We start from the raw sequence: 21085 nt of genomic DNA, 5'->3' as shown, positions 1-21085 counted from the left end.
TAATATCACACTCGTGTTTTACAGTACAGTACATCTTTTTGATTTTAACTTAATTTCATGAATTATTATGAATTTACTCTACCAATGACTAAAAGATGCAGTTACATTTCTGTTAGTTTAACATTGTTGTCACTTTTATGTTAACAAGAGTATGAAAACCTTTTGTTGTACTTTTTATTGCACATTAAGAACAGATATGAAATTTGTAATAAATCGTAAGTTAACTATTGAAGTCATATGATTAATCACAATTATACATTTAAATTGCCTGACACCCCTACTATTTCCTTTTTTTCTTCTTAAATATTTGTATATTGGCACAGATACAGTCAAAGCCCCATTGTCTCTGTACTGGCGATACGCCTTTACAAACTGATCTTAAGTTTAGCACTACTAAAGCATTGACACTGTTACCAGTATCAGTGCCAATACTTGTAGACAAAAGATGTTCCAATATTACGACACCCAATATCAGTACTTGTACTCCGGAAAAAAAAAAGTGGGATAGGTGCATAATACACCATGTTTAGCTCTCGGAAGGCTGCTGCTGAAGAGCCACCTGAAATTGACTCTCAAGAAATGAAATCACAGATTAATCAAAAGAAAAGTGTAAAAGTCACACTCACACATAATGAATCACATATGACATGCCATCGATCCTCATTAAAGTATTCTATGTTACATAACAATCTTTGCACAGTATGTGCTTTCAGAGGTCTAACGATCAGTCGATTGGTTGTAATTATTGCTCATTAAATCTAAACGTAGCAATGTCTGTCAGTTGACACAGCCATCAACCTGGTCAAGGAGACACACACACAAACTGTCTTCTGTTATGCGCATTACTTCTGTCAAGAACCCACGCCTTCACTGCAGCAATCAGCAAAGCGCCATCTTGTTTGCTCTCTTAAACAGTCTTCATTTTTTTGTAAAAGCCCTGAAACACATTTATCATCACATCTACACATTTTCAACAAGCTCACTATGCTGGAGAATCTGATCGATATCCCTGACAGCCATTGCCCAAGAGAGGTCACTGGACACTCTGCCGAACCCAAAAGCAGATAGATAATGGCAAGCATCCATCTTGAAGTGATGCTGGCAATCGAAGGGACGTGGAAGCACCAAGGTCCATCATGTGATGTGAGGAATTGTGTGTTATAAGATGTCATTGACAGACAGCAACGTGTTTGTGGTATTTTCTTTTTCGTTCTACTGTTTCATATAAAGTGTTGGTGCAGGATTGCAAGTGTAGTGTTTTTGATGGATGACCACATTATTGCCAACCAGGTTGCAATACCTTCCAGCCACGAAGAAGGTTAACATTGTCGAGATCTCTAGAGGCTTGCATAAGAAGTTGGTGTTGTTTTCCAGTGACCAAAAGAATGCTTCTCATTACAAATGCAGCTTCTTGGTAGGTCCAACATTACATTTTTGATACACTTTATGAACAAAAAAAATCAGTTGTACACTATTTTTGGTAAGATTTAAGGTCTCGGACTTAGCAAGCAGTCAAATTGTCATAAAATGTACATATAAATTGAATAATCATATAATCAGTCTAGAGCTGAGCTATGATCAACATAAACACACAGTACTCAAAATCTCACTTAAATCACAATAACAATTCAAGCACTTCTGAGATATAAAGCCAGGGCTGTCAACTCTTGACCGAACCTTGGAGTGAGACATCGGTCGGTCCCCAGTCAGGTGGGCCGGGTTATGGTGTCGGTACCAGATGAGATGGGGATGCAAGATTTTATCGGGGTCCTTCGGTGGGCTGCACACCGGCCAATGATGTCATGCTATGGGATATAAGCGGCAATACCGTATTTTGTGACTTTGGGAATCAAATTGTGGTTAATGATTATTCGGAGGGAAAACATGGACATGTTGTATGAAGAAATATTTGACATAATACAATTACAATATTGCAGCCCTATCACATTTGGTACTGACAGTGGGCAAAAAATGTCTGGGCATAAGCGGAAATGGCATAGGAACTGTCTCACCAACGTGGCAGCAATGCACTCTGTTCAACAAACACATCAATTATACATAAGTTAGTGGGGTTTGGGGAGGTGGGCACATACGCGCACTGGCAATAGTTTTGACGGTGATGGCTCCAGCATGCCCGCAACCCTCGTGAGGATAAGCAGTTCAGAAAATGAATCGATGAATAACTGTGTAACACGTTGTTTGCCAATGTGTAGTTTTTTTTAACTTGCAATTGACTAATATTTGTTTTGTGTGAATTATTACTTTTGGTATTATATTTTAGTTGTGCATGCTTTAGCGTTTTGTACTGCGCATGAGCGCAACAAAGAGAGAGAGGAGCGAGCCTCGTTTGAGAGGAGAGTTCACTAAAAAGAGATGACGAGCTTGAAATCTTGTCCTGCTGTCTCTGGTCTATTTAGCAGGGAAGACGCCAGAAAACATTAGAAACTTTAAACTACTTGTAACCTGCCTTTTACCCAGCCTTTGGAAACAACAACATCTTAAGGTTATAATTGTATGACTGATAAGTATGGTTGGTTATGAGAGCCCTCTCTCATATCTGCACATTGGCACATCTCAGATGCTGACTGAAAACAAGCAGATGCTATCTTGTCTGAAATGGTTGTTAACCACATACGTGCTTGCCAAGGAGAATTTGTGGTTCTGCTATGAACAGTACCTCCAACATAATTGGAGGTGCGTTTAAAAATAGAAACAATTAGCACACTCGTGCATCGCTCAAAGTGGTAAACGGGTTGAGCATGTGACACACTGGACTCTTAACTGACAATTGCAACGTCCAATTAGCGGGCAAAAACAACAGCACTGTTTTCAACATTGACAAACGTTTTTCATTGATACTTAGAGTGAGAAATTAAATATAAGCATGAGAGTGTGAGAGAGGGCGGAAATGACACTAAAGCCTGGTTCACCCGGCAGGAGAATTGGCTCGATTTTAGCCCGAATTTTCCCTCCCGACAACTGTAAGGACACGCCGACACGCAAACGATAATCTTAACAGATAATCCTGCCGTGTGTATTGACACCACACAAGGCTCATCCCGATAACGGCCCCTCGGAAGGACCTCCGACTTGAAAACGGGGATATTCAACATGTTGGATTGTTTTGGCACGACGTCGCTCTGTGTGCGGTGTGCCCCGAGGACAAACCACCGCGCAGCCGGTTGACGGTGACTTGCAGCCAATGAGAAAGCAAGCCGGCGAGGAAGCTGTTGGGGAATCTAAAATCAAAGCAGTCATGACACAGCAGAAAGTCCGTGCTTGCGCTATTACGCTCTTTTCTAAAAAAAACTTCTTTTTTTTTCATACACACACACACACATCATACACCAATAAACGTGGTCTCCGGTGGTAAGCAAACCCGCGCCGCCAGCGCCAAGGGCAAGCAATGTCTGTATCGCCCCAAGAGCCCATTTACACAACGCCTTTTCTTTTTATGTTGCTTTTTCGGCTGAACACAAACCAGAAAGCATCGCGACTGGTCCTGACTAATCTCGGGAGGTTTTGCGAGACTTCCCGTCACATTCATGAATGAACTTGGCCAGTGGCGTAACACTATGCGGAGAGGCCCCGGTGCCCACATTTTTTTTTGCCCCCTCCACCCCAATTTTTCCCCCATCCACCGCCCACACACGAGCGCTCCCGCGCACACGCACGCGCACACACACACACCTGCGCGCACATAGTCTTTGGAGAGAAGTGCGACTTGTCACCAAGGACTTTTGCAAGGCCTCCAATTTTAATATTGTGACATCTATATTGAACATTAAAAATACCACAAAAATCTTCCAATACATTATATTGTGTTTTACAACTTTTAAATATGTTTGAACATGCTGTGCAAAAGGCTCACTATGGCACCAAAAAACAATAAAGTAATTTGCCATAGATTTGAATCCCACTAACTGCACTTCATAACAAAAATAATTTGTAGCTATAATCACTCATTAGAAGCTAATGCGTGTCGCGCTCAGCGAAGTCATTTACGACGCTCCTATAGGTCTAAAGTAGCATTTGTCAGAAAAACACCTGTTTCCTTGTTTAGCGTCAAATTCATCCCCTGAGGCTGCGTAAGGCGGGACACGCCTTTTGACCACCGGGAGAAGCGACACGCGGCTGGAGGGTCGCTTCTGTGATGGAGCTAGCTGCCGGCAAGCTACAGCTCGACTCCGGTGAGAGCAGGACACTAGATTTTGCTAATGGCCTGGACTCAAAACACGTCTATCACATCTCTTCCAATAGCTTTAACGACATGTTTTTTTGTGCCCTGCTTTTCTTTTCTTTTTAGTTTGCAAAGCATGATGGCGACGATGGCACACACACTAGCTACCACCTTGTTTTTCAACTCGCCTCACGTCGAGACTCATCGTGACTGACAGATGCCAAAATCAGGTGATTAAATGATCATTTCCGACATCGTATTTACAAAATAACTCTGGCCGTTTATTTGCCCGTTTTTGTTCCCTCTCTCACGGTACGTTCATAACTGTTACTCCCGAGATTTTTTCTCTTCACATGTGGCGTCTCTCACAGTTTGGAAATCGTCCGACAATTTTAAAATCTTTCCGTGTGAACCAGGCTTAACGCTGAATGCGTGCCCATTGACAGCCCTGTGTAAAGCTAATGCTCAGTTTAGTCGCGGTTTTGAGTGCTGTTTGAGTTTAATATAATCCACTTGAATCAAAGCATAAAGTGGGTGTGTTCTGATAACAGCCAAGGAAACGATTAATTTGAGGAACATGCCAATGACGTGACATACTCTTCAATTAATTTAAAAAATGACAACATGGAGAAGCGACTGTCTCATTTCTCCTAACGTTTGTTTGGACCACAGAAAGTAAGCCACAGTTAATTGGCCTGTAAGCAGCACAGATACAAATCTAGGAACTTTGTAGTGTTGTGAGCTAATTTATTGATTGGGTATCACTGGAATGTAGGCAGATAGCGAAGCTTTCTAGCAGTACTTTAGTGAAGCACTGAGTAACAAAAATAAAAATGAAAAAAATCCTTAAAAGCAATGTCGACACCTCAGGGATTGATGTGCAAATTATTCCCCGTTCCTGCACTGAAGCAAAGGTGAATGTTATCCACCAGAGTCAGCCCAAACCTTAATACAAAGCTTGTTAGCAGCTTAAAGCTATACAAAGCTAAGAGAGCTAGAACAATACCAGAGGCTTTCCTGCTATGGTAATGAGCCCCAAAATCTTGGAAAATGACACACAGAGGAGTAGTCGGGTTTCTAGACAATATTGTGCATCAAAGCTTAAGTCTCTAACTCTCAGTTATGGAGAAAAAAATTCTTAAGCAGCTGACAACTTTTGGATGGGTTTGACTATACAATTACATGTAGGAAACCCTGTTTTACACAGAACAGACCACTGCATGGTCACGCATGGCTTCACCATATGATGAAATCCTATGCTAGTGGGGGGATTCAATCAGCTACGAACATTTCAATTTTCCCACCATTAGTTTCTGGAGATTTTAATTAAGCATAAGCCATAAATCTCAATTTGCCCACAATTTCTTTAATGTCTTTCTTAACATTCTATGGCTTCAGCCTGTGGACTGAAATAACAACTCCCAATCATGTGACATCCAAGCAATCAAATTATAGTGCATTATTGTCAGAAGAAACATGCGACGTGGTGATAAAAAACAGGCTAGGCTGGTTGCTTTATATAAAATATGTCTCACATGTCCTCATTGTATTATACTTTACAGATGGAACATATAGAAACAATTTGACCCCTTTGAAAGCATTATGCAACATGCAGTAACAGTAATTTATGTGTACATATTTATGGAACCCATTATTGTTAGATGAATTCCATGTTAAGCATATTCACAATGTGACTATCCACAACCACACTGCTCTATTGAGAAAAATAATTCTCAAATCCAGCATGACCCGAATCCCAGTTACAGTATATCCACACAGATGCTACTATGTTCCAAAACTTGTCCTGTTCAGAGAGTCAGATGATTTTTATCATAAAGCCCCCGATTTGGGTTTACACTCAACATCAGGCAACACATTATTTTCAAATCCAGAATAGAGTGAGAGTTTTCGTGTGTGACAGAAGTTATGCTGTAGCTGTAGCTGTATACACATTTCAAAAAGGGACACACGGTGAAATTCATATAATTCCATTTTAAAAAAGGAAAGAAAGAAAACAGCAATTAGTGCCAGAAAAGGACAGTTATGTTTAATATATACAGTTGTGCTTGAAAGTTTATCTTGGGGTATGTGAACTTATGAGCACAACTGTAAATGTACAAAAGCTAAATGCCTCTTAATGACACAAAAATGCTAAAATGCTCATCTCTACTCATGTGAACTTCAACCTCTGAAAATATCAAAACAATTGCCAGACCATTTTCTTCACCATTCTCTTTAGTTTACATACCCATAGGCACAACTGTAAGTAAGTATATATGGTAAAGCACACAGCTGGTTATGTTACATTTATGTATTTATTTTTATTTTATTTTTTTACGTATGTAGTGAAATTGTTATATACAATGAAACAACTTTTTTGGTCTGTTATTTTAACATTGCATCAAATTTATTATTTCAGCAGAAAATTCATCATTGAGTCTAGTGATGATTCTACTGAATAAAACTGGTGGTGATGGGGGTGTAGTGATTAGTTTTGGCCCACACTACAGTTGCAAAGACTGACATCAGTGGGCGAAAGGAGCGCCTGTAGCGCTCAAATCGGCTTCTGGATGAAATGATGTGTCACAGATCATCGAAGGGTGCGAGAAGTTACCCATGTGACAAATGACAAGTCATTGAAAAAAATCTGGAGATAAGTTGAACTGGAAGTCCAAAGTAAAGAGCAAATATGAACAGTGCACAACCAAAGTGACAAGTCTCGTCTTAGAACCCAAATAAAAAAGCTCATGTATAAAAGCACATCCTCTAAAATCCAGCCATTTTAGAGAATTAAAAAAAAACACACAAACAAATTACCATTGTCCTATTTAATCTCCATGATCATTTATGGAATACTAAAGCCCAAAAGAAATCCTAACCCCACTGACACTTTCTAAAGTTTTTTCTTCCTGATTATCATCATCTAAAATGGCTTGCAGTTGGTAGAAAATTGCCTTCACTCTAACAGCAATCTAAAATCATAATAATATTCAATTTACATACTAAAGAAATCCAGTTACTTAATTTACAGCACTTTTGACATAATCCAACACACTGCTGGCAGGTCCATATATTGTGTAAGTTTATCTGGGTATCTATCTAACCCTAACCCAAGAAAATGAGAAGTAGGGGTACTTTTTCATTCAAGCTTCTGCAAGTAAAAAATCCGTACTGATTGTTATAACGATCAAACACCTAAAGGTGAGTTTTATCTTCTTCATCATCACAGTACTACTAGAAATATGACATGAATAATGATAATGCTAGGACATGTTAACCTGGTGATGTTTTTCCAATTATCTCGCAAGCTTTAAATCACCTGTGCTGAAATGTGTTAAAAAAGCAGACACACACAAACATAGCACGGTTTAAACTTAGGGCAAATCTGTTCTTCTAAAACTGTTTTCTTATCTTGATGTCTGTAACATGTTTTAATAAAGTTAGCCCAACGATAAAGAATTTGCACTCCACAAACTTTCTCCCCCTCTATCTTTTTTGTCTGCCGTTACTGTATTTATGATTTATGGCAGAATATGTATAGTATGGGAACCCACACAACAAAACTGCCATTGTTGTAAATAAATACGTGACGCATGAGGCGACATATTGCATGGCAAAATTCCACAAAATTCAGGCTTGCCTATAGGCACATTTTGGGAAATAGACAACGTGCAAAAAAAAAAAAAAACATGTACTGTACACAAGTACAGTATATATGAATTTTGTGATGTAAAAAAATGACACCAAGATAAATCATTTCAAAACTTTTTGCACCATTTTGCAATTTGCACTTTAGAACTCAGCTTTTCAGGGAATTTGTAACCGTTAAAAATAGCAAAACATTCTGCCTTCTGCTATAAAACAGGAATAGACAACTAGAACAGCTAAACTTTGTTTGGGGTTAATCAGAGAAACTTTAAAAGGTGGCAGGTGACCTAATTTATAAATAAATTATAAAAAATAAAACGGAAAAAATGTATGTTTAAAAATCTATTCGGCCGCATATCAAATCGATTGGAGAATTGCGCGATATATTGCCGAATCGATTTTTTCTAACACCCCTAATATATATATATATATATATATATATATATATATATATATATATATATATATATAAAGAGAGAGAGAGAGAGAGTTAGGAAAGGATGCCCACACTGCATGATTTATTTTTACTTTCCCTCTCAAATTTTTATTTTTATTTTCCTTTAATTTAGTTAGACAGGTTAGAAAGTCAAAAATCGATTCGGCCGCATATCGAATTAATTTGAGAATTGCGCATTGTAATATCGTGATATATTGCTGAATACATTTTTTTCTAACACCCATAATATATATATATATATATATATATATATATATATATATATATATATATATATATATATATATATATATATATATATATATATATTGCATGATTTATTTTTACTTGTCCTCAGTTAATTAATCACTACTACATTCATGGATAAAGAGTGCAGTAATTTCCATGCAATTCAATGGAACTCTATTCTGGTTTAATCAGTAGACCTTCTACAACTTTCTATCTACTTGAGTAATGACGCCCACCCTGAGCTCCCCGATGCCCTGTATAACTCTGACCATTCATATTCTCGACCAACTCTCTCTCAGTGACCAATTAAGAAAACAGTGGCACAAGTGACAAGTGTCCCGCTGGTACCAATGATTGGACCAGTTCTAACTCTGAGGACACGGGTTATTAAGGACGGCCGCTCGTCTGCCTCTTTGTATCACCACATCGCCGTCCCCATGCACGAGAAATCATTTTCTCAGCACACACATTCTCTTGGACTGAGGTAACCAAGACATTTCACTTCATCTGCTGCTGACCTGCTGATGTCAAAGCAAGTCTCCCGTTAACCATTAAATGGTGATTTTGAGATGACCCTTGAGTGGGCTGTGCTGCTCCATGAATGGAATCACACATGATTTATTGTGCGTGTGTGCATGAAACAGAAGTCCATAGCGCAGAGTAGAATAATACATCGTAAAACTGATTTATACATTCAGACACACAGCTGTTCCATTACAACAGGTTATTTAAGAGTAATTCTATAAACTATGTTCTCATGCATCAAATGAAAACACCAGAATGTAATGTCTAGAGGTCCAGCAGTGAGGATAGTAAAAAATCTTGTGACATTCCAACTCACTGAGCACCAAATGGATTAACTACACGGGTGCATTTTGCTTGTGTATGACTTTGTTTGTGTATTCGCTTGTGCCAACACAGATGAGTGAATGACACCAAAGAGGAAAAGTGGAATGACTACGGAACCAGAACTATCTCTGTCCTTGGATGCTTAGCACAATATAATAAATCATTCACAAATACATACAGTGAAAAATGCTGAAAGATTATTTTTGCAGACATGCATACTAGTAATTTCTTGGTGTTTTTCATGTGTTTACGTTGACTAATTTATACATTTATAAGAAATGGAAGCTACAGCAGAATGGGTAGGAACAGGGTCTGCTACTGTGGAAGGATGTGTGGTGTCCTTGAGCAGACACTAAAAGGCACCACAAACCCTCAAATGCTCACCGGAAGTCCATAAGTCCTCCCCAAGTCAAAAGTGTTTACATGATGTATTCAGTACTTAGAATATATTAAGTTTAATCAACTTATGGTTAATTAAACTTAATATAGTCACTTTGTATTAACTTAATTCTATCGTGTGTTACCAATTGAAGCGATTTATTTTAGTTGTATTGGTCAACAATTCAATTTGTAATCTTAAATTGGTTCAACAATTTTCTTTTTAGGGTGTAGAGGACACATTCAATGCATGTAAAATCATGTCAGCTGTTTTCAGCAATATTCCCTTAATGGCACGCATGGGCACATGAAAAAATAATTACAAATCTATATAAAAAAAAATTAATAATAAGTATTACAAATATATATTTTTAAAAAAAGAACAACCAGCCGCAGCTAAATCTGATAGGAGAAACATTTCAAATAGCAGCATATACCCACAAGTTCATAGGTCATTTTAACCAATAGTCCATCCTCAGACACTTAGTATGAGAAACATCATAAACAAATGATAATACATAGGCTACATCGAGGGAGTAATTGGATTTTCATCATAAATAAAGCAATAACACGATGTCTATTTTCTAACATTTCAAAAATACGTTAACATTTTGCAAACGTGAAAATTTAATGAACACATTCTTTTAGTTTCAAGAGAAAAACAAAGTGTGAACAAGGTGAAAATTATTTGCCAACGATTTTGATTGTTGACGTGGTCGTCACTGGTGTGCGCTTATGACATTTGCTATTGTCACCCCTACAATCACAGCATACTGTCATTTCATTGTTAACAAACATCATTTTATAATGCTAAACCTTTGCAATGTTGTTGTAGAGTTAACACATTTGTCAGGGGAAGTAAGTTAATTTTAGCTCTGCAAAAAAACAGAAATAAATCTCAAAGTAGACAACAAGTGAAGAATGCCCATGTAAATGCATCACTGCACTTAAACTTCATCATCTCATAGTGGGGAAGCCATGACCTCCCTTTCAATCACTATATCAGCCCATGCGTGCACTCATAACCAATAGACACTTAGCATATATTCACACACAATTAAGTTGCTCAATTTGCTTGATGATGATGATCAGTGCACCTATGCAAACAAAAATTAACAAGCTTGATTTGTTACTGCTGAGTTCGTACAGATCTTCATTGCATTATGAATATTAACATAAAACCACCTTGTTTTCACCTCAAATAAGTATGCTTCATTACCAGTGTCTCAATCTCCCTCAAATGCTTGGATTGCACCTTGTCAATAGGCACAAATCCCCTCAGAGCTTTTAATCAAATGAGTGACTATTAGAGCTTAGCTAATGAATGCTCTGGGGTTATACAATCTCTATGAAGCCTCTAATTGAGCCATATGTTAAATGTGATGTATGACTTCATTAGGAACGGATGCATTTGTTGATGTGATGCCTTTTGCGACCTTGACTAACCTACAGCAACATGGCTGAGGAAAAGGTTTAACCCTGTTGCAGGTATTACAGCAGGCGCATCATATCATATCATATCATATCATATCATATCCAGTGACGTGCAGTGAGCTCTAGGTTTGGGTAGGCAGGCAGTCCGTCGCACATTGCTACGCACACACCAATTACAAATGTATGTGTTGGCAGGCGAGTGTACAACGTATCCTAAAAAAAGGACACTCGGATACAAGATGCCACACATTCAAACTGTTTTAACATATGCTTTCTCTGTATGGGTAGAAAATAAAACAAAAATAACACGACTCTCTATTGAAGTCTTACATTATTTTTGGCAATCTTTCTTTATTTTTATTTTTACTTCGAGTAGGGTTCGTACCCATCGCCTACGGTGCGGCAGCTCAATATTTGCAACTCAGCTAAAGTTCTGGGCCACCGTCACAGCCAGTGTGCCGTCTGCCAGCCACGGTAAATGTTGCAGTGCACTCTGCCCCCCATTTGCCGCACAACGAAAAACAGACCATTTCAAACCCGCCCGGACGCCCGGAAAGAATGTAATAAAGTGAATATCTTCCTGTAAAACATCCTAATTCCTCACAAAATCAAGCTAGCAATAGTAATAACAATGCCAAACACCATGTAAATAGAAACAGTGAGTTAATTGAAGCACATCCACAAAGTCCTTTTGTACCATTCTTTGTGAAAAGTACGAATAATTCTTTGTCCCTTACTTTGCTAAAGATCCGCTAGCTCTCCCATCCTTCAAAAGCTGAGGTTTTTCCTCAAAAGAAAAGTGTGAAAATATTTTTATATTCTCCAGGGTGGCGTCATCTTACCGCCTTGCAGTGCACTAAGTGTGTTTTGAATTCACGAATGCATCGCATTGGAATAATACAGCGGCGTAATAAGGCTGCATAGTAATCTTTTTTTTTTTTTGCAACTGTTTCAAACATACACACCTGTATCAAAGACAAATATATACAAAAAATTGAGCTTGTGTTATAGCACCCTCCAACATTCTATGAGGAACCAGTATACAATGAAAATAAAATACACAATAAAATAAAATACAATTTAAAAAAAAAAAAAACTTGGGCTTTTCACATAACATGTATTTATCAATTATACAAATAAATTTAATAGCATTCCTATTTTCACCAGTCTAAGGCTCTTTGAAAAAGAAACAAACTTGTGAAAATGTCATGTTTGGGTTCTGTTTTTCCTTGTGTGTTTCCCTTGGTCTTGTGAAGTGTAATCCGGCCCTTCCTCGTGTCAACCAATCAGTGCCCTCAGCCACTTGTGTCTTGCCCCAGGTGTGTCTTGTTGTGTCGTTAGTGTGTGTGTATTTAGTCTCCTGTCTCCCCTCTGTCTGCGTTGATTCATTGTCGTTTTCCTCCCGTCATGCTGCCAGTTTTTTGCCTTGTTGTCCTCCCCGCGTTTTGGTTCACTTGCCATTTGGAGTTCGCTTTTGTTTTGTATAATTAAATTCCTTCCTTTTTTTTTACATTACCTCTGCCTCCTTGCCCTGCTTCCCTGCGTTTGGGTCCTCCACCAAACTCCACCCTCGTTACAGAAAATAGCTGAAATTTGGTATGCAAGTTCCTTTTGGATGAAACAAAATTTATTAAATTAGTCATTTCAATTTTTTGAAATGTGCAATTATATAATTTCAAACAGCCCTACCTCGAGATAAAAAATATTTCCATTATTTGATGTCACCAAAACCCTACAAAATATAGTGCTACAGAGTAATACAGTGGTAGTATGTCACAGAGTGTCAGGTGCCTACAATGCGAAAAAACAACAACCAACAAAACATACCACCCTGCATGATGCAATTATGGTCACGGGCAGGCTTGGGGAGTAACAGAATACATGTATCGGCGTTACGTAATCAGAATACAAAAAAAAAGTAACTGTATTCCGTTACAGTACAGGAAAAAAACAATTATCAGATTAAGGGTACATTTATTAAAAATGGGGGTTACTTCAAGGGATTACAGTTTCTACAATGAGAGAGAGAGAGGTAATAAACTAGCCACAAATTGGACGGTAGTCATAATTAACAGAGTCTTAGCCTTCTACAGGGCTAATTTTATGTTTGTAAGTGTATTAACATTAATCTCACTAATTTGGTGTACGTTAATTTTACCTTGTTTCGCAGCTTCAGACTGAGCATTTTAGGTGGAGATCAAGGTCTGTGTAACAACGATTACATTTCATGGTGTATGCCATCTTCACGTACCGTCAACGGAATAGCTTCGCTAGTGCCTTAGACTTCCTGTGCATGTGGGCGTTGTGCCACTTAAATTCCGTTTGCAGTTTTGCTTTTTTCAATTAGTTTATATGAGGCATCAAATATGAAATTTTGGCTCACAAATTGTGATCCAAACTCGCTTATTTTTCAAGTCGTGTATGCTTTGCTTATGTTCACACTCAAAGCGTCACTCTCACTATGTTCTGTAATGCAAATGGGATTAACGGGATTAACAATATCATATGGGCAGTAAATATAAACACCATTATATAAATGAGGTCTGTTGAGTCCCCAGCTCGTCATTCAGGCTGGAAAACATCTCATGGGAGCGTCAGCGATGTGTCCTTACAGGCAGGCCATTATCATATCTTCCCAGATGTGTTGGCAGGCAGTTTCTCCTGGGCTGATTCGGCTTCCTTTTTTAATAAATCGACTTTACCAGTTCACTTCATTCGACTTTGCAGCAATTTGCTCATTCAGGGCAGAATGTGTCCCCATATTTGGGTGTTAAATGTATTCCAGGGCTATGCGATTATCTTACTGACTTGAAAGTCAAGGTGAAGTCAAGCTGTTTGCCCTTCGTTCATGTAACATGAATTAATGTATTAAAATCTACTCAGTCTGTCTTGTCGTGCAGTTTAAACTCCAAGCTGACAGAAGTCTTACACAGTATATACTTGGAAGGCTACATTTTGAACTGAGAGAACTGAGACAACAAGAATGATGAATCGATGAAACACCTGGACCACAAAACCTGACAAGAGCCTCTTCCTGCGTCTGAGGTTTTAGACACACCTCCTCCACAACTAGGCCTCATTTCAGAGTTCCAAGTTGAGTTTTGCTGAGCATTGCCCTCTCAACCAAATGTCCTCCAAGCAAGACTTCCCCAGCTTTTGTATCGAGAAGCAGTAGCATGCAACACAAAACATGAACCGCTTCAAAATCATTTTGGAGATTAATTCACATATGGAGGAAATTCACTTATATTCATATGTAACTTATGCACAAAAAGAATGTACTAAACCTGTACAGATATCAATTAGACCTGACAAAAATTATTTTGAAACTCGCCCTCACAGTCAACATTCAACTAGCAAGATGGCCCATTCAAAAAATAAAGAAAAACTGAAAAGAACTTGAGATCATTTCTCCATAGAAATAAGGTGTCTGAACTGTCAATGTTCAAAATGTGTCTCACAGACAACCAACCAAGAGAAAATACCGTCAACTAATCTACATACCAGTAAATAACTTTTGCTGTTTGACCTAGTCTTAAACTTGCGTACATGAAAACCTAAATTCTAAATAACACGATGGAAGACAAGAACTTAGGGATAAGAGAGTAAAGGGGCGGCATGGCTCAGAGATAGAGTGGTCGTCTCCCAACCGTCAGGATGTGGGTTTGATCCTCACCATATGGTGTAGATTTTGATTTTATTTGGTCTTTATCTCAAACAAGTGTGTGTGTATATATATATATATATAAATATATATATATATACAGGCTTGGGGAGTAACGGAATACATTACGGTAAAAATTAACTGTATTCCATTACAGTTACTGGAAAAAACGTGTAATTAGATTACAGGTTCATTTATAAAAAATGGGGATTGCTTCGAGGGATTACAATTTCTACGATGAGAGTCCGAAAGAGGGAGAGAGAGGGACAGAGCGAGAGAGCGAGAGAGGGACAGAAAGAGCGAAAAAGAGAGAGAGAGAGAAAGAGCAAGAGAGTGAGAGAAAACGCGTGCACGCCTGCGCAAGTGGGAATGTTGCTACATGTCGGGGAAGTGGGAACGAACGAACTGACTAGTCGTGTCCTTCACGCGGGCAGTTTGAAAAAGCTTAATGGACGGAAGGAGGAAATAGCTACTGGTATTCACTGGAATTTACTCTGAGCGAAAGTTTGATCTGAGAGTCCAGCGGCATGCTACGCGCTGTAGCTTCTTGCTAGCTAGCCCGTTAGCCTACAACCATAATGTAAGTTACACCTTCCAAATAAATCTTCCTCCCACCAATTCACTATTTAAACATCATACACAACATATACACAGCTAAACTTGTGACTGGAATAACAGTTCATTTTGCAGTTGATGTCACACATCGTCATCCTCATTGGATGACTATCTATCGATCTATCTAACTGTGAGGTGTGGTTGCTTTCAGTGACAGTTTGAAAACAGCATATGGCCTTCAATCAATCAATAGCCTACATGCTTTTTAATTACACAAGGATTTTTGCTATTTGTAGGCTGTCCGGATCCCTTTTACCCGCAAATAGCAAAGGCACATTGTATAGAATATATATTGTGGTGATATTTATTTTTATTTTGTCTTCATGAGCATACCCAATATTGGAGTAATCCAAAAGTAATCCAGTTACATTACTTTAATATTGTGGTACTTGGATTACATTACTAACTAAAAAAAATTAGCAGGTAACTTGTAACTGTAATGGAGTACATTTTAAAAGTAACCCTCCCCAACACTGTGTGTATATATATATATATATATATATATATATATATACATACATACATACATACACACACACACACACACAAAGTGTTCGGTTCGAGAAGGGGCAGAAGGAAGCCAAAGATTAAATAAAGCGCAATATAAAAAGCTGTCCAGTCCAAAGTTGCACTCTACACAATTTTTGTAGATAAAAAAAAAAACAAGGAAAATGACAAAAATGTGTTTTCAAGTCTTACTTGCAAACATGAACCACCAAGCATGATGTACAGTACTGAAGCTTTAAAAGCTTTTAGAGCAGGTCTGTCAAACTCATATTAGCTCAGGGGCCACCTGGAGGAAAATATTTTACCAAGTAGGCTGGACGGGTTAAATCATGGTATATAACTTACAAACAATTGCCGTCAGTTGTACAAATATGTGCAGGCCAGCCCTAAATAGCAGAGCTCAACTGTAAATATACAAAAAATAACACAAATGCAAACGGAACGCAGCAACATATGGCCCATATGATTTCCGGGCATGTTATATCTACCAGTTTGCATGTATATTGTCCCCAGAATGCATTGTGTGGCATAATAAATTAAGTTATAGGACATTAATCAATGTCATATGTGTTACCAGTATGTTTGATTTATGTTGGTCTATGTTTTTATTTTTTTCAACAAACCGTAAATTTAGGTTGTTTGTAATATAATGACATCCAGGTAAAATTCTGTGAACAAGTTGCATTGCTCATCTGATGATTGCTTGTGAAACTACGAATGTGTATGTTTTGATTTTAGCCGTCTGATTAATTGGTCCGACATGACTCATTTTTTTACTTTACAAGATCATCTCGCCGGACTAAACCCTTTGCCGCGCGGGCCTGATCCAGCCTGTGGGATGTACGTTTGACACCTCTGTTTTAGAGGCTTGTTATTTTCAAGTCGCTGTTTTGCAGTCATGACAACAGTTGTACAGATTATCTGATGCCAATAATAATAATAATAATAATAACAATCCATTGCTTTGATAGTGCTTTTCGAGGCCTTAAAAGACACTGTAAATCAATAAAACAACGCTAAAAACACAAATTGCTCGAAAATCAACATCTGGCATAACTTTATGCAAACACCCAGTCATAATTTAAAGTACAGTATCGAGAGCAAACTATACAGTCAAAATTCTTGGCTCATCTCCACATTATACCAAAAGTAGTTTTATATGAAATAGGTGGGAATTAGTATGGATTCATTCTCTCTTTGCAGCTCTAACTGCTCCCACCGCTGTCATCAAGGGGCTTTCTGGAACAAAACACAGACGAATATATTGGAGTTTTGAGAGGGGACATGCTGGTAATGGGCCTGGCTCTGTATCTCTGCTATAGTTTGCTCGTAAAGGAAATATAACGAGACCTAACGAGTTGATGGTGTTCAAGTCTGGGCTGCACCAGTCCATTTATCCTGCACTAAACTCATTCAAAAAAGTGTCATGCTCACAAGCGTGAAAGGATGCAGTCAAGAAGGAAATATTATTCTAGTATTTAAGTTAACGAGTCATTCCTCATAAGTCATTGTGCTCATATTTTCCATGTTTAATCTAAGAAGAAACCGAAATGACTCAACATAATTGTGACTCATTCCTGTAGCGCTAACAAAGATGTTCTGAAATGGAGAAAGACAAATGTCAATGAAGGAACAATCCAATTAGTTTTGAGCTGATGAGTTGGGTCAGTTGAGTAATCTCCATCAACATTAGGGTACTGGAGGCCACAATGAAGTGTATTTTAAAAGTAGGGTCAGGATCAAATGATTTCCAGAAATAATCGTATTTTTGTTAGTATCACATTACTTGAAACACATAAATTCTGCCCAAAATAATTTCATGCACCACAAAAAAAACATTTTTAAAAAAACACAAAACATGGCCCTGAATATAATGGTAATAATGTGTAGTAAGTAAATCGTATTCATATAGCACTTTTCACAGACAATAAGGTCACAAACTGCTTCACAGGTAAAATGAATCACACAGATAAAAACAATCAAATACAAAATTCAAAAAATAAAACAAAGTAAAGGTCAAAAGACGGCCCATAATCAGCAGAAATCAGAACGCTTAGCAAAACAAATATGTTTTAAGTTGGCTCTTAAAAGCATCATCAAAATCGAGCAAACTTATGAGACAGCGGGAGGTCATTCCAGCGCTTCGGAGCAACAGCCTGGAATGAACGATCACCGCAGGTCTTAAATTGAGTACGTGGGACCATAAGTAGTTTTTGATCCAATGATCTCAGCCTCCGAGAGGGCACAACAAGTCTCTGATAAAAGAGGGAGATTGACCATGCAACGCTCTAAAAGTCAGTACAAGAATGTTAAAATGTATTCGAAAAGAAACTGGGAGCCAATGAAGCGCTTTAAGAATGTGAGTAATATGAGCCCATTTATTGCCATCAGTCAGTAATCTCGCCGCATAATTCTGGACCTGTTGCAAACGTTTGAGAACAGAAACTCAAATATTACAGTAATCTAAGCGAGATAGAATAGAATATATCAACTGGCTTTTATACAGCTTGGATCAAGTGTCAAATTATTTTTTCTGCACTCAGGTGGCACCATTCAGATATGCATAATAACAGCATAAAGACAAAGTATGGACGGAACAGGCCTCTTCCAATTGAAGCCAAAAATCTGATGTGTATCGGATATAGTGTGTGCAGAAATGCTCATGATTGCATATATCCCGTCAATGACATGTCATTGAAACATGCGTACCATAGAAAAATTATCATAATTAAAGAGATTACAGTGAGACAAAGGTCGTAATGCAATTCATGAATTGTATAATTATTATTGTATACACAAACTATGCACTGGGCCTTGTTGGTCTTATTTTTGTTCCCAATTATTGTGTAATGTGCATGTGTAATAAAAACATCGTACAGCTGCTTTGCATTTCTTCATTAGTTTGACTTGATTTCTGAGGGTTGACATGATCTGTGTTTTGTGGCTTTTGCTTCAACATAACCTTGGTTCACATCATTTTAGTTTCCAATGTTGTGATTTAGGTTTTGGCTAGTTTTCCATAGTCTTCCTTGTCGGCTTGTTATATCTGTCTCCACCTACTGTCAGGCATGCTACCCTTGTGCCAACCAATCAGCTCTCTCCAGCCATTTGTGTTGGGTCCAGGTGTGCATTTTTGCCAATTCAGTCTGCATTAAGTTCCCTGATTTTCTTTCATTCAGCCACTGACCAATGTCGGCCATGGTGGGGAGTCTGTCCATGATGTTTCTTTTTCACTCTGTATAGCAATTGTTTTGTACTTTGCTTTATAGTGGTTTGATCCCTGCTACCTCATCCCTTTGTTTCCTGTTTATTTATTCTTATTCTAATTGCAGTAAGGAGGCTACTTTTTGGAGATTCCCCTGAACTCCTGAAAGTTGTATCTGCTTCTATTTGCTTGGGGCAACCTAATGTCGGCACACTACTTCTTAGAAGAACCCACAAACGTGACAAGATTTCTACGTGTGTGTGTGTTTTCTGTTTGTTTTGCATCTCTTTGCAATAGAGGTCTGTAGCAATTTGCTGCACGGTTGTTTGTCCTAAGTGTTGCACATAAAACGTTTATTTAAATTTTTGTTAAGTTATTGCACAGTTCAGTTGACATTCAGGGTATAGCTGGGATGACTAATGGGAGATACGCAAAGCCATTAAATCGTGAAGAGAAGCTAAATTGCAAATGAAAATCTACTTATGATGGCATGAGGCAGCAAAAAAAAAAAGACTTAACACACAGCACTACCTGTGTTTTTTTGGCCAACTATAATGAGCGCAAAACATGAAGCACTCCAAAAGAAAATGGGAGAAATGGGGAGAACTTCTGAATTGAGGTATATTGGCGTAGGCATCCGCACCCCAATTCACGTGCGTGCAACTGCTGTGCGAAGGTGACGCCGTCGACATCAAAATTCAAATAGCCTACCACCCTTCAACACATCCTTTGCAAATGGACAGGCTATATAGTTGGTAATGTAACGCATAAAGCGTAAATGGTCTGTGCGTAAAAACGCGCAACGTGGTTAGCCATTATGGCTGAATCAATATGAATAACTCACCTAGGTTGCGAACGCAGGTCCTTATTTCGATGTTGAAGGCTTGGGTGGAAAAGTGAAGAAAGCCAGGAGAACTATGAGACGGCAGCGAAACGCCACCGACTCCGCTTCGTTTTCGCTGTTTTCCTCCTTAAGTCCTCCCTCTTTCACTCGCCACTTCTCCTCTGGGACAAATTCAACGGTAGTTGTACATATCCAGTCATATTGTCGTCAACACGTGCAAAGCAAGTGTTTACTTAAATAATAATAATAAAGATTAAAAAAAAACACGTGAAGTTAGTGGAAATTCTTCCTCATCCGCGATCGAAAGCACAAGTTCAAACGCTGATAAAGTTTGGAGTAGTGGATAAATAATCCAGAAAAGGAAATCGTTCCTCACTTTGCTCTCCTGACCAATTCGGCTCCTTGATGAAGCGTTACAGTGCACCTGCTCGTAGTGCGGACCACTTAGTCACTAACTGCCCACTCTCGCATTCTTGCTCAATTTACCTGTTTTATCACTCTCCTATCTCCTAAATGTATTTGTTGCCAAGTCTTCATCAAGCGTCAATTCCTGTGATGTTGCTCCAAAAATGCGCCTCTTTACGCCACAGCGCTTCTTCCCTCTGTTTCTCTCGCCCTCTCTCTCCTATTCCTCTCTGAAATAATAGCCCATCCTGCTGGTGTGAAGCCACGCCCACTTCAACCGCCGATTGGTTAGAAATTGCTTACAAGGAAGGAGAGGATGTGGATGGGAGAGGTAAGAGCAGCAGTGAGGAAAGGAGAATAGACAGGGAAGGATGGAAAGAGAAGTAGATGGGGGGGGGGAGATGAGAAAGTGGAGTGAAAGATGAAGACCAGTGTGCCAGAAAAAGAAGGATAAAGGAGCCTGAGACAGAGTTGGGATGTGTGTGGAGAGAGGCCAGGCCGTGCACTGAGCTTGATGTGTTTGAGCCCAAAGGGACAGGCTGGCTAATGAAAGAGAAAACACTTCCTCTTTTTTTTCTTTTTTTCTAGCCTCTCACGGCGATTTAGTCAAATATGTCTAATGCAGATGTACTCCAACTCAAGGCAAAAGTGAATTCTTACTGACAATGTCC

General features: G+C 38.6%; 1 protein-coding gene across 1 annotated transcript in view; it reads right to left on the bottom strand.

The window, feature by feature from the left end:
- Positions 1–20630, bottom strand: part of brinp2 (bone morphogenetic protein/retinoic acid inducible neural-specific 2) — a 172225-nt gene extending 151595 nt beyond the window's left edge. Inside the window, exons 1-2 of the mRNA XM_077559107.1 lie at positions 20496–20630; positions 20010–20170 (exon numbers count right to left, since the gene is read on the bottom strand). The gene's annotated coding sequence lies outside the window, so the exon portion shown is untranslated. The remainder of the gene's footprint in view (positions 1–20009; positions 20171–20495) is intronic.
- Positions 20631–21085: the final 455 nt, after the last annotated feature.

The sequence above is a fragment of the Vanacampus margaritifer genome, chromosome 2, assembly GCF_051991255.1.
Source record: "Vanacampus margaritifer isolate UIUO_Vmar chromosome 2, RoL_Vmar_1.0, whole genome shotgun sequence".
NCBI lineage: Eukaryota > Metazoa > Chordata > Actinopteri > Syngnathiformes > Syngnathidae > Vanacampus > Vanacampus margaritifer.
This window is presented reverse-complemented; position numbering and strand designations above follow the sequence as displayed.